Source organism: Schistocerca cancellata, chromosome 8 (assembly GCF_023864275.1).
Source record: "Schistocerca cancellata isolate TAMUIC-IGC-003103 chromosome 8, iqSchCanc2.1, whole genome shotgun sequence".
NCBI lineage: Eukaryota > Metazoa > Arthropoda > Insecta > Orthoptera > Acrididae > Schistocerca > Schistocerca cancellata.
Window position 1 is genome coordinate 416,460,728 of NC_064633.1, and position 15,578 is coordinate 416,476,305.

Here is a 15,578-nt window from a genome sequence, read left to right on the forward strand (position 1 = left end):
TGATGCTATGGTGTATGGGAAGTTGTGAAGTGGAGTGACTTTAGGAGGATATGAAATGGCTTAAGCGAAATTTCTAGTTGGTGTGATGAATAGCTCTCAAAGGAAAAACAAACCCCATATAATCTTTGGATATAGCATTACTAGTGCCCTGCTTGACACAGTCACATCGTTTACATATCTGGGCGTAACACTCCAAATCAATATGAAATGGAATGAGCCTGTTAGGATTGTGGTAGGGAAGGTTGACTTCGGTTTATTGGGAGAATTTTGGAAAATTGTGGTTCAACTGTAAAGGAGAAAGCATGTACAACACTAGTGTGACCTAATCTCGTATACTGCTTGAGTTTTTGGGAGCTGTGCCAAGTTGTATCCAAGGAAGACATCAAAGCAATTCAGAAGCAGTCTGCTAGAGTTGTTATTGGTAGCTTCACTCAACATGCAAGTGTTACGGAGATGGTTCAGGAATTCAAATGGGAATTCCTGGAGGGAAAGCAACATTCTTTCTGAGGAATGTTTATTGAGAAAATTTAGAGAACCAGTGTTAGAACCTGACTGCAGAATGATTCTACTGCCAACATTCTACATTTCTTGAAAGGACTAGCAAGCTAAGACACGAAAAATTAGGATGTATACAGGGACTTACAGACAGTCATTTTCCCCTAGCTCTAATTGGGAGTGGAACGTGAACGGAAATGACCAGTAGTGGTACAGAGTACCCTCCACCACTTGCCATATGATGGCTTGCGGAGTATGTATGTATGTAGATGTAGATACAGTCTGTGAACAGTGGTGTATTTAGTGGGTCTTCAAAATCCTGTTTCCCTAAAAAAAAAAAAAAAAAAAAAAAAAAAAAAAAAAAAAAAAAAAAAATATCTTTCTTTTGCAGTACAGACCTCCTCTGGTACATTTTTTCACCAAATTTGTCCAGATTAGTCGTGCAGTATTCAACAGCAAAATTTTATCCTCCAGAAGTTAAGCAATAACAATAATCCACTTTTCACCCCAGCTATAAATTTTTCAAAGCATGAAATTAACTTTCCACCCAATTGTTTGACTAACGTTCTGTTTATAGAATGGAGCTGTGCACACACATCATTTACAGTAATACATTGGCAAATAAAATTAATTGGATTGTTTTTGAAATGGTCTCGACAGTTAGTTAGCTACTTCTTGTGTAGATTGTTTAAACAATTCCTTTATTGAAATGATGTGAACTAAGTTTACAGAATATGTAAATATGATTAGAGTTAACATTAATGAAATTCACCCACAACATGCACAAAGCATTCTCATAATTAATTCTTAATGTAAAATATACAGTAATATGTATTCTAGTATTTGCATGGTGTCAGGTACTCCATACATCTTTATTCGCTGAATTGACCAACACCATATTGTGTACTTTCTGATGTTTTTCACAACGCAGAATTGCAGTTTTTTGGGAAGGGTGGGGGGGCATGTCTTGGTGCTCAGTTCATACTTGAGCTAGGAACATGGAGTGAAAATTCTATGGTTTAGTACAGACCAGTGACCATTTATATAACTATTTAAACATCAGTCTTATCATAGCTATGTTCCAATATATTAAGCAAGGTTTGGGCGATGAACCAGAGCTGGTACTCAGCAAATTGTTTGAACTGATTAATTTGATTAATTCCTTTTGCACAAGGTTTTAATTGGGCTGAAATTAGAGCTCAGATAATGGCATCATTTGTATATGCACTCTTAAGATTCTGCGAGCAAAAACATGCAAAAAAAGAAACATGTTTTCTGGAAGGTTTTTGAAGCATTCCACTCCTGTATTTTCAGCTTGTATGAATCAGTTCAAACTTTGCATGAATGTATATAAATGGATAAAATCAAAAGCATTTTTTTCCCTAAAATCTTTATCCATCGTCAAGATACACTAGTTTACAGTCAAGCTAAATGTAGCACGTAAAAATTCATTTTTATGTGAGCTGAATGCATGGAAACAGTTTAAAATGAAACAAATACATAAAAAATGCATTCTTATTATAAAATTCAAACCCTGCTTTCAAAAATCTAGCTTCATTCAGATTTTATATGCAAAAAACATCTTTTGTGAGGTTTTTTCATGTGTGCCATTTTAATGTTTCAAACATGTGAATCAACTCAAATTTTGTAAGAAGGTAGACATATATAGTGTGTAATTAATTGTAGTTCTGTTGCTTTGTGAAAGCTACATCCACTGCCATGAAAATAATCAGTTTAAAGTTGCACAAAAGGTGCATGTAAAATCTTCAAAAACTACTATGCTATCATGTAGAACATTTATTTTTTGACAAAACATGATTATATTCATCAATTTTATACAGGATTTAAAAGTTGACAGTATTTTGCCATGCATACATTGTTTTGCAGTTCTCCTTATTTCAGTCAATCATAGTGACTAATCTGGATTTGTTGTTGCAACATTTCGTGGTAGAGTAAAAGCTAAACTAGAATGAAAAATGCTCCTATTGTAACACAAGAAAGATGTAAATGACCTAGGCAGAGTTAGCAATGTAAAAGAAGGGAATTAGCATTTTCACTTATCTGGCAGCTTCAGGAATTCAAATCAAAACATTTTGACATATTTGCATTTTTATGAGCTCATTTTTTATGAGCTATCCCTACTCTTTCAGGGCAGTGAGCTCTCTTTGCTGCAAGATGTTGGTACACATGCATCTTACAATTTATAATCTAAAGTCTCTGATCCTGTGCCCAAAATCCAAGAGATTCATCAGCCATAGTAAACAATGATAATATCATGTGGCTGAAGAGAATGTAATAGCTCTAGAAAGTTTTTGTGGAAGGATAAAATTCCTGGAGATGGGTTTGCTCCTAGTGGGGATGCTAAAACAATTTTTTTTTCTTTTTTTTTTTTTTTTTAATTTCTGGTTGGAGGCAGCTGATCTTTTTCTCTGAGGAGATCATTTCTTCCCCACACCTATCCTTGTTACATGTTTGGTGAGGGGTGTAAGAACAAATAGACACAAATTTGTGTGTGTCTAGAGAGTGCATTCACAATAGGAAGAACCCAAGAGTGGGGGTGCACCTGTAATAGTAAGTGTCTCAGAGTAGGGATGCATGCATCCCAAACTTAAACACATTGTGTCAAACTGCACGGCACAACAAATGCCCTTTTGGATGATATGAAAGCATGTGTCATGTAATACAACATGACATTATGTATAATGTCATTTTATTCACATGATGCATTACATTACATGACATGGAAGCTGATACTAACAAGTAACAAAATGTGAATATTTCAAGATGTTTTGATTTAAATGTCTTTGAAGCTGCCCGATACCTCAAAAAGCTAGTTCCCTTCTTTTACATCTGTCCAGGGACATATTCACATAATTTTTTAGCTATGAGAGGAGCATTTTTCATTCTGTTGAAAAGTATAGCCATGTTTGTTTTCAGACATCCAGTCCATAATGTTGTAAATGAAGCAGCAGACTCAACGTAAGTCATCAGAAACTTTGGATGGCGTTCTACTGGCAATAAGTCATCAAAATAATATGGATTTTCTACAGCACTACATTCCAATTTGTTGTTCTGATCAAAACATACACACGCACAAAAAGACAATTTTAAAATCACAAAGCTAATGTGGATATCAAGTTGGAACTTGACTAACTTTATTTTGTAACATATGGCAATATTACAAAACAAATAAATCATTAGTATAAACATTTCTGTGTCAAGCTGAGAAATTTTCCCTACCTACATTTATTTCTAATAATATTTCATTCCAGAAAAATGTTAATTTCATGGAGGGCAAACAGATCAATGCACTTTCATAAAAAAAATTCAAGATAAATGAAACTAACCGATAGAAAATGCAAAATTTCTGATGCCACAATGAAGATAAGTGGACCGAATAAAAAGCTGATCCAAGAATAATGAGGAGATGATGTTGCTTTCTTGCCTCAACCTACTGCCTGACAATCAGGCAGCCTTCTTCTGATGAATTTTATGACTAGAGTGTATGAAAATGTTCATACTAAAAATGGACATATTTGCAAGAAGTCATTATCATCCAGCTGCAATCTCAAAATCTTATGAAATACTTGTTACATAAGGAAAACTTCAAGATAAATGTATTAATGTGTAGGGACTTAGTATCTATCATATTCATTGTACACGCATCGACTTTAGAGTAACTAGTTTTCTTTGGTGTGATGTTTCATCTTCACTATGAAAGAGTGATTTAGTCTGTTCTTTGTATCTGACTTTACTAACGTGCCTGTATGCTAGATTGCACCAACTACAATAAAGTATCAAAATTTCATTCTCTCATCCACAAGTGTCATTCTGGATACCCAGTCACACCGATGTCCTACAAATGCTTGTCTAGCTGACTGAAACCTGAACAATGGCTACACATTAACTAATATATGATGTGAGCTCCTTAACAGATAGCTCTCCACTTGATGAAATAGTTACCACATATGATGGCACTGCAGTAGGTTGCAGCAGTGTAATAAATAGAACACATGGTGCAGTCACAAATGGTTATGAAATACATGGAATGGCAATGGGATGAGAAGGAATATTGCTTGAACAGAATTTTGTTGGTTTATGGGAAATGGTACATAATTTATTTTGTATTATGTGGGAAGAATATTGAAAATAATATTGTAATTCAGTTGTAACCCCACAAAGTTGCAGTTCTGGTATTGTTTGGTTCATCCCAGGTCAGTTTGGTATCGTGGGATCAAGTGTAATTCCTTTCAGATTTCTATACATATCAATAGCTACTTGGCTGCCTAAAGTGGCAAGGGTAAACTGCCTGTAAACCATGGATAATTGCCATAAGTAAAGTAGTAGTAAGAGTGACTGTGTGAAATGACATAAAACAAGACTCATTTATCACTATAAACCCTTTAGTGGAGAGAGGGTAATTCACATGAAAAGTGTGGCAATTGTTTTAAGAGTAATTAAATGTGTGTAATATGAAAGTTTCCACTCAGGAATGTGTGTAATATGAAAGTTTCCACTCAGGAATTCATTAATAAATAAGTGACAGCTGAGCAAGCACACCATAAATTGATCCACTGTTTACAGCGTAGTCATTGGAGTCAACTATTCACACTTCCAGTGCCTCTGAGAATATCTGACACAGAGGAGACAAAACTTCAGGCACAAAAACATGCTCCAAGACCATGGACTAATTCCCAGAAAACCATAGTCACCAAGTATATTATCAACAACCTTTTAAGGCTGCAAAGGCTGTCAGAGTGGTAGCATCTGGTAGAGTGATTTGTAAATAGCAACATCGAAATGGCATGTATCATGCTCAGTATTCGAAATGACACTAACCACAGTTTTGAAAAGAAGGAAGGAAGGAAGAATATTTAGAGTTTCATGTCTCATCAACAGTGAGGTCATCTGAGATGAAGTGCAAGCTTGGGGTAAGGAAGGATGGGGCAGGAAATTGGCCATGTTCTTTCAAAGGAACCACCATAAGTGATTTAGGGAAATCACAGAAAATTTAAATCAGGATGGTTGGACGGGTACCTGAACCATCGTCCTACCAAATGCGAGTGCAGTGTGCTAACCATTCATCACCTCAATCATCCAGTCTGAAGAGATGAAATTTTAATTGTGATGGGGCAATGGAAATTGATAGTAGGAAAAAGAAGAGAAGGAAAAATAGTAGCAAACAGTGGCTCTGGGGAAGGAATGTAAGAGCAACCACATGCTTGAATATTGCACACAATATAATTATTCATTGCTAGCACTTGGTTTAATAAACATGTAAGAAGGTTGTACAGGGTGAGTCACTAACTATTGCCACCAAGAATAACTCCAAATTTGTATATATTGTTCTTCAAAATCACTCATGTTGGAGAGTGTAACCAAAATGATTGCTCCTTAGGAAACAAGTGATAATGAAGATTTTCTGTTTCTGACATGTCCTACATTACATATACATTTACTGTACACAATGTAATCCCACGGGATCAAATGAAACTAAATTAAATTCGATTCATGAGTAGAGTACAATATACTATAAAACACGTCTAGCAGGGATTTCAAGTTTCTTGTTTCATATGTGGGCAACTTATGAAAGTCTTTTTTTCTATTTTTTCAATACTTGGAAAAGTTATAATGAAATTTTATGTACCTGTTGCAAAACACATTTCTAAATATACATATTATAATTACACCAGACAAAATAATATTCTACTTAAAAGAACATAATGGATACTGGAGCTCTGTAGGTTGTCTAGAACTGGCATCAGTTGGCCATATGAGCCTCTCCCACTGACGTAACACATGGCTATAAAGTAGTTTGTATGTGACAGTAACTTGTATGGAATCAGCACACTAAGATGAGTCAACATGGAGACATGGCTGAATGCTAGAAAGGAGTTATTATATTTGAACATTTCCACGACCACAACATGAATGAAGTTGTCCAATTTCTTGGTGCATCAATGAGGACTGTCTAACATGTCCATATGGAATTAGATACCACTCACAGTAATGGAACACAGTGTAAGAACAGTTGTAAAAAGATCCTAACAAACAGTGCCTGAGGCAGGTATCATGGCAGTCAGACTCAAACCCAATAGGAATAGCTGCTGATGGTGAATACAGGTCCACCTCAACCAGTTTCCAAGCAAACCCTGCAAAGGGAACTGTATTCAATGGGCACTTAAAACTGGGTACTTCACAAAATGCCACTGATCAGAGTGGCACAAAAAACTGTGTATCTGCAATGGGCCAAACAATGCTGAAAGTGGACATCAGCTGACTGGAGTTACGTACTGTGGTCTGACAACTCACAAATTTGTCTGTTTTCTAATGATGTAAGACACGGAGTGCATCAACAGTCTCATGAAGCATCTAACCAACAGTGTGTGGAGAGTGCAGTTCTAGCCAGAGTTTTTTTTGCATTGTTTTGGGGGTATTTTTTGCAACATGACTTTGGACAAATACTGGTTATCCTGGAAATGAGCCAGAATGTTTATTTCAAATTCTCACTCGTCAGAGAGTGGCTTCAGCTTGACATGGCAATATCTGAAAGAAATTGTGGACTCTCTTCCGTAATTAACTGAGACACTTATTAAAGGTAGTGGTGGCATTGCATGGTATTAGTGTGATGTCTCCTGGAGGAAGGGGGCAAGGGGTAGGGAGTTACTTTTTGTCCTGTGTGTATCTGGTTGGTTCAAAAGTTTGTAGTGTTTTTGTTTTGCATGTTGGTGTTCTGGTTATTATGGTTTTATTTATTGATTGTCAATTTTTACTTGTAGTTCACTGTTGCTATATGAGTTTACACATTGTCATTTGGAGATAGAGAATGGAGCTGTGGATGTAAGAAAATGAAGTGCCAAGTGGAGAAATTGGAACATTTCTGAGATATTCTTCTGTTTGGGTTAAGTAGAGGAGTGACAACAGTGGAGACAGCCAGAAACATCTGAGCCTTGTGTGGGGATAATGCCATTGGGCAGACCACAGCAAGAAAGTGACGTTCTCATTTTAAGTAGGATCTTTTTTGACGTTAGTGACTTTCTACTTCCAGGAAGACCATCGGGGTTTGATGAAGAGCACTTAAAAGTATTAACCCACAATGATCCATGTCATTATACTTGAGAAATGGCAAATGTGATGAGCTGTGATTATTGAACCATTGTGCAATATCTGAGATTAAAAAATCAGGTGTCTGTGTATCGCATGCTCTAAGCCCAAAGCACAAAAGTAAATGGATGGCCATATATATATCTCTGCTTGCTCATCATCAATTGGCTCATGAACAACACTGACAATTTCTATCCTGTATCATTACTGGTGCCTAAAAATGGTATCCATATGCTAACAGTAGGAAAAGAAAGGAATGGTTGAGGCCAAACAAAGCAACAACTCCCAATACAAAGATCTGCATATCCACAAAAGATAATACGTTTGTTTGTGTGGCCATCTTCTGCAGCAGCTGTTAAAATCTGTTATTATAGGTTATCTGTCTAGAGCCGACTGCAGTATAATCAAAGAGAATTACACCAGACACATTTCGCTTTTATTTATAAAGCACCTTCTGTGGTTATTGCTGTTTCTTTACATATTCTGCTCCTTCCCTCCTTGCTAGCAATGGTTGGCACTGAAAGGCTTCATTTCAAATTTGCACTTGGCAGTTTTTCGCCACTCTACAGTATTTCCTGTGCTTAAACTGTTTCTCATTCATCACTCCCACAGTATTTATGTCAAGAACAGGCTTTTAATAACCATAAAATGGTTAATATAATTACAATAATTTGTTTACATTTACTGGAATTGGTCGGAAGAGTTCTTCTGTGTGACTTCTCATGGCCTCCCAACCTCAACTGATGAATCCGCACATGGGCTGAGGCCAAAGTTGGAGGGTAATAATTTGATTATAAATTTACATATTGCTGTTAGAAAACACTAGACTCTGAGGCCTAAGTTGGAGGGTAATAATTTGATTATAAATTTACATATTGTTGTTAGAAAACACTAGACTCTGAGGCCTAAGTTGGAGGGTAATAATTTGATTATAAATTTACATAGTGATGTTAGAAAACACTAGACTCTGATTACAGACAAATCTAATGGTTTCCCAGCTGTCTAACAAGAGCCACAAAATTATTTTCATTGTTACGGTCGATATGTTGGAACTTTTGGGATCACTATTGTTATTTTTCCAAATATACTGACCATTTTATGGTATATACACGTCATGTTAGGCACAGTCACATTGTCTGTTACAAAACTGATTGATTGATTCATTCATTCATTTTTATTGTTGTAAAGACCTCAGAGATCATCTGTGGCATTACAAAAGTCAATATTACATAGTACAAATGTTACATAAATAATTACAAAAACAAGAAAAATATTACACAATATAAATATTACACAAATAATTATGGTACCTTCACACAAAAACAAAACAGAGAAACTTCTGGCACAAACTGATATTGCATAGTAAATTTTGCCAATTACAGACTTACTCATATACAGAAGCATATAAAAACTGCCTCCCTTAAAAATTCATCATCAGTTTCATAAATGCTGAGCTCAAGGAGAAATTCTTTTACTTTTTTTTGAATTGTTGATTTGGAAGAACCCTGATATGTTGGGGTATGGCATTAAAAAATTTTATGGACTTGTATAAGAAACACTTTTGTGTTTTTTTATAGTTACTTCGGAAAGAAACTAGGTCCTGCTTGTTTCTTGTGTTATAATTATGTCGCATGTCATACTGTTGATAACTCAGATATTTTTCCTTAATATGCATTACACACTGTAGTATAAATATTGACTGCAGGGTCATAATCTGTAATTTTTTAAAGCTTGGTCTACAGTGAGCTCTGGGTGCCAAGCTACATATCAATCTTATTGCCTTCTTTTGCAGTTTGAAGACATTAGCTGCCTTGCTTTGATGTCCCCACAGTATTGTACCATATGAAATGTGACTGTGTATTAAAGCTCTCTCATTTGGGGCTTATAATGCCAAATGCTGACACACACACACAAAGTTGGTTTCCCTCAAAACAAGAGCTACCAGCATTAAAGTCACAGGTGAACGGCACTGCTCTCGTTCTATACTACTGATTTTATTTGTTTGTTATTGCCTAATGTAAGTTATTGAAGGGCACCAACACCTTTAAATCGAAACTGAGATGATAATTAGAACATTACGAGAACTTGCGATAAGGTGTTATCTACGAGGGTGCACTGAAAAGTGATGTCTCCAAATTTTTTATGTGAAAACTCTTAAAGCTTTTTAAATACCGGTCTGTTTACATTTTTGCAGCTCTCTGCCGCCAGAGAGCTCATAAGTGTAGCGTGTAGCATTGCGGCGTGTCACGTTAATGTGTCAATTCCTGAGAAACAGTGTGCTGTAATAGAATTTGAAGAGTCCGTCCACACATGGCGCACCTTCTCCTTCAGTATGACAACGCCTAATCACTTACGAGCGCTACCAATCTGCAACAGTCCGACGCCTTGGGTTCATTGTCATCGATCATCCTCCATATAGTCTCGACTTGGCCCTATACGATTTACATATGTTTCCAAAACTTAAGGAACGCCTTGATAGTGATGAAGTGGCGCAAACAGAGGCGAGGTTGTGCCTCCGTCAATAACGTCAAACATTCTACAATGTCGGTGTCAACAAATTGCTATCTTGTTGGAAGAAATGTGTTCGTCATCAGGGTGACTGTGTTGAGAAATATGTAGACATGAAGAATAAAGACGTAGAATGTTGATATCGTTTGCTTTACCTAAAAAGCCTTAAGACTTTTACATAAAAAATTCTGAGGCATTACTTTTCAGCGCACCCTCGTATTTTGTTGAATATAGTGGTCGCTTTTTGGATAGCTTTGCTACCTCTCTACAATGGGCTTCCGGGTTCTATTCCCGGCCGGATCGTGATTTTCTCCGCTTGGGACTGAGCGTGTGTGTGCTGTTATCATCACTTCATCATCATCGGCACAAGTCGCCAACGTTATATCAAATAAGACATGCACCAGGCAGCGGAGCAACCCAGATTGAATTTCTGGCCAAAAATGACATATGCACATTTCATTTTTTCTTAATAACTTAACATCTCCCTTATCGTATTTCTTACTGCATATTTAAAGTTACTCATTTGAACACACTAGTTGGAAATCACATCTTGCTTTTTAATTTTACGCGCTGGGAAACGGAACATGTTCGTGTTGTCAGATTTATAACATTTTAATTATTTTTTACTGTATATCATAGATGTTCTACATCTACATCTACATTTGTACTCTGCAAACCACTGTGACGTGTATGGCGGAGAGTACGCCCCAATGTAACAGTTATTAGGGATTTTCTCGTTTTCTGCCGTCCTGTTATAGCCACGTGCCATATAGTGAAAACTTGAGTTATTGGTAATTTATAATGTTTCTTTGAATCTTAGTAGGTACTCACTTTTTGTGCTTTTTCGACAAGACAATGAAACGTAATTTGCACGTTTTCTAAACGTTACTTGCTAAAATTAGAAATTTAACGCTTAACTTTCTACTTACTCCTGACCTCAAGACTAACAATACGCGGCAGTTTGTATTAACAAGAATTAATACAGAAATACCTATAATTGCATCTTTTAAAAAAGAAAAAAGAAACCAATGCGCCTACACCCTTCATACCGCAATTTTTGGCGGGAAACATAATGACAACAGTACTGGAAAGGCTATAAGGGAAAGAATACAAGCAGGAAACAGAGCTTGCTTTGCAAATATACAGCTTTTCAAAAGTAGCCTTGTTACAAGAAAAACTAAATTACTAATATATAATTCCCTAGTCCGCCCAGTTATCACATACTGCTCAGAGGTATGGACGTTGACAGAACACGATAAAAATGCTCTAAGAAGTATTGAGCGAAAAATACTACGCAAAATCTATGGGCCAATAAGGGAGGAAGAAGGCTGGAGAATGCGCTACAATGCCGAATTACAGGAGTTAATACAAGGCAGGGACATAGTAAAATTTGTGAAATCACAGCGAATACGATGGCTGGGACACTTGGAGAGAATGGCAGAGGATAGAATTCCAAAGAAAATGATGAAAGGTATGATCCATTCAGTTAGGCGAAAAGGGAGACCTAGAAGAAGATGGATCGATGAGGTAATAATGGATATCAGCAATATGGGAGTCCGGGGGTGGAAAAGAGCAGCAAATAACCGAGAAGTGCTACCGTATTTGGTGCTGCTGAAACATTTTCGTAACAAAGGTTTTTATTATATAGGTCTCGGTCTAATGATTTTTATCTTTAATTAGTATGTGAAAATGTGACACGATAACAAATACAGCTTCGCGTTAAGTACAATAAAAAATGAGCATTAAAAACTAAAATGCCGAATATGGCAGGTACATTTTTTGTGCACTACCGTACTGCTTTCAAAAAGATACGAAATTTTCATGTGATGTGCACGAATAAAATCGAATACAGATTTACTTACACTAGTAGTCTATATTTCGTGTTTGATGAGCTTAGTTACGAGCAGGTACCGTACCAGCGTTACATGAGAAAATGTGGGGAATCAAAGCATTGTCACCGGTCAATTGTATTTCGATTGTCGTATTTGAAACAAATAGCTACTATCAATAGAAAACAGACTGCTTTGTAGTGGCGTATTACATTCGCATGCTAGAAGAGATCATCCATGTAGACTCAAGACACAAAGAAAGCAAACGGCAATTTCTCGCACTTTGTGCGTCTTTAAAAAAGGGAGATAATACATAGTTAACGTAGACAGTTATGTTCCATGCTCAGCATATTGCCACATTTTTCACTAAGGTAGTGTAACATAATTGAAAAATTACACGTACTCATCATTGCAATGGTCTCAGTTATGAGCCATGGAACATATAAATAATGAAACTACAGTAAACTAAACTTACCTAAGGTTCTGCCTCTAAGGGTTCTGTTTAATTAGTTGATGCATAATAACCATACCCAGAAGTCCTAGTATTAGAACCATTTTCCTCAAGCTCACAAGTGTAATATGGATAACGAAATTTTCTTTTTATATTCAACTAATTCTGAGCCCCAAAAATTTAAGTGAAGTCATTAGGCAATGTGGGGTTATGCTAATATTCGTGTGTCATCCAGGAAAGGCGCATCCACAGTGAATTGGCAATGGAGCTAAAACAAAAAATACTCAGCCAAGGCAGCCAGTTGATAATAAATCAAATATCTAGTCGCAGTTATTAAAAACAATAATACGTGGAAATGTGTAAAGTGTTCACAGTACGATTTAACCACATTATCGTAGCGACAAAAGTAAATTACTGCCTTCATTCCTTACGTTTGCTCGATTCAAGATACCAATCGTTCAATAAAATGCCACTGAGAAGCCCATCGACAGATAATAAGGCCAACTAGTTCATAGCAATAATCGGTAGAACGAGCAATGCCAATAAAATCAGCTCTTATGGATAACACGGTATGAAACTAATCTACGCAACAACTCACCGCTGCTCTGAAGTACTGGCGCCGTAAAATATTTGACTTTGCAGCCGAGGAGACGATCTCTAGACGAAAAGCATACGCAGCTGTACGCATATACCGACTGCAGTGCTCGGACTGTGAAAGTGTCGACGTGGCACGGCCAGCTGGTACACACGTCACCTTATTTTCTGTTTTGTGAACATGGAGTAAGCTATTAAAGATTTCGAATGACAAAACGAAGGCGGTCAGCAGTTAGCAATGTCAAATATTTTTATACCACGAAAGAAGACAATGGAGGGCGGAGACGTTCCGTTTACTTTCGATGATAGACATCAGTTTCAACTACATAGACCCAACCCAGTATTGACCACTTGCAACCCTTCTCTTTGGCCGAAAACAAACGTATAAACAGCTACATACAGCTAACACTATGTACATTTCAAGAGAGGCGTATCGTAATTGTTATCGCGCCATATGCTGAAGAGTTGGCCTCGCTTCCAGGACGCTTTTGGAGAACGACGCGGTAGTAAGTTTACTGTACTATATTCTGGATAGTTGTTAGAAATTTCGCATTCCATGTAGTAATGACTTTGGGCATAAAACGAGTCTGATGGAAGACAGATATCGCAGACGACCTGTTCTGATATGTAGGCAATAAAAAATTCACTTTAATGAAGTAACTCGCACAGTGCCCTCCAGCATGGTTCCGAAAACATCGATCATCTAGAAGCCAGCACGCACTTTTCTCACGTGACATACTGAATGCCATGAATCAAGTTAGCATAGTCTGTGGGATCGAAATAATGCAAAGAACCTGTCAGTTACATTGCTTACAAAATACAGAGCTCCAGCAGGGAAATTTTGTATTTTTCTGAATAAGTTGGAAACACTTTTGGGCAAACTTTTTTCTAAATCCAGAAATTTAGTAGTTGCTGGTGATTTAAATGTCAACTTCTTACCTGGTAGTAACAATAGGACTGACATGGTACATTTAATGAATTCTTACAACTTATGGCTAACTTCCCCACTAGTCACAGAAAATTGCAGAAGTCTGATAGCCAATATTTTCATTGACAAGAACAGAATCAACAATGCAAGTATAAGGCAAGTCATAAATGGCCTTTCTGATCATGATGGCCAACTGCTTAGGGTTAATAAAATCAGTTTGTACAGCAAAATCTCCCACACCTACCAATCCTTTAGATGTATAAGCATCGAAACTCTTTCTGACTTTAATTACCATCTATCACAAATGGATTGAGACCCAGTTTATAGGAAAAGTGATGTCATTGATATATTTAACATTTTGTTAAATGAATTTATCTCCCTGTTTGAAATATCTTTTCCAAAAAGAACTGTCGGAAAGAACACTGAGGCTTCTTCTGATAAACCATGGATTACGTAAGAAATTAAAATTTCTTGCAGGACTAAGAGGGAATTACGTGCCTCATCAATACTGTCAAATGGTCCCTTTAAAAGATCTTATTATAAATTGTAGTATAAAGTTTTAAAAGTGGTGATAAACAAATCGAAAAACCTTAAATATTAAATCTGAAATTGATAACTCAAACAAAATTAAAACCATTTGGAATGTCATAAAGAGAGAATCTGACATAAAAAATAAGGAAGATAACACCATAGAGATAAGCCATAATGACAAGGTGATACATAATCCTGTAGCAATTTCTAACTTATTTAACAATCATTTCTTAGCTGCAGCAGATCATGTTGGTTGTAACGGTTCATTAAATATGGTCATTAATTTATTACAAAGAGCTGACCACACATATATGACATAATTTGAACAGCTCCAGTCACCACTAGTGCAGTCAAAAATATAATCAAATCCTTAAAAAACAAAAACTCCACAGGTATTGACAACATTTCATCGAAAGTTGTAAAGCACTGTAGTGATTATATATGTCAAGGCCTGTGCCACATCTTTAATGAATCTTTACAGCAAGGTACTGTCCCAGAGTGATTGAAGACTGTTATTGTGAAACCACATTTTAAGAAGGGTGAAAAACTAATTTGACCAACTACTATCGAATATCTCTGTTAAATTGCTTCAAAAAAATATTAGAGAAAGCAGAGTACAAAAGAATTGTAGAACACCTCACCATACACAACTTCCCCAACAAAAATCAATTTTGTTTCTAAATGAATAAATCAACAGAGCAGGCTATTTTCTCTCTCACAAATGAAATTATTGAGTCACTAAATAATAAAATGTCACCTATTGGGATTTTCTGTGACTTGTAAAAGGCCTTTGACTGTGTTGACCACAATATTTTCTTAAAGAAGACCAATTTTTATGGTCTGAATCGTAGTACTGGTAGATGGATTGGATCATTTCTACACAATAGTAAGTAGAAGGTGATACTAAATGGTTTTGATGGCTGTCCTGTCTCACAGACTGGGGCAGATTAAAGTGCCACAAGGATCCATTTTGGGGCCTTTACTGTTTCTTATCTTTGTCAATAATCTACCACTCTGTACAAACACTGAGAGCAAATTTACTCTTTTTGCTGATGACACTACTATTATGCTTGAAAGTCAACTAGCAGGTAAATGTATTGCTGTAGTTAGATGTCCTACACTGGTTTAAGTCTAATGA

The 15,578-nt window shown here is 36.4% G+C and overlaps 1 protein-coding gene across 1 annotated transcript in view; it reads right to left on the reverse strand.

Moving 5' to 3' along the window:
- Positions 1–13,077, reverse strand: part of LOC126095603 (uncharacterized) — a 167,277-nt gene extending 154,200 nt beyond the window's left edge. Inside the window, exon 1 of the mRNA XM_049910373.1 lies at positions 12,986–13,077. The gene's annotated coding sequence lies outside the window, so the exon portion shown is untranslated. The remainder of the gene's footprint in view (positions 1–12,985) is intronic.
- Between the last annotated feature and the right edge of the window lie 2,501 nt (positions 13,078–15,578).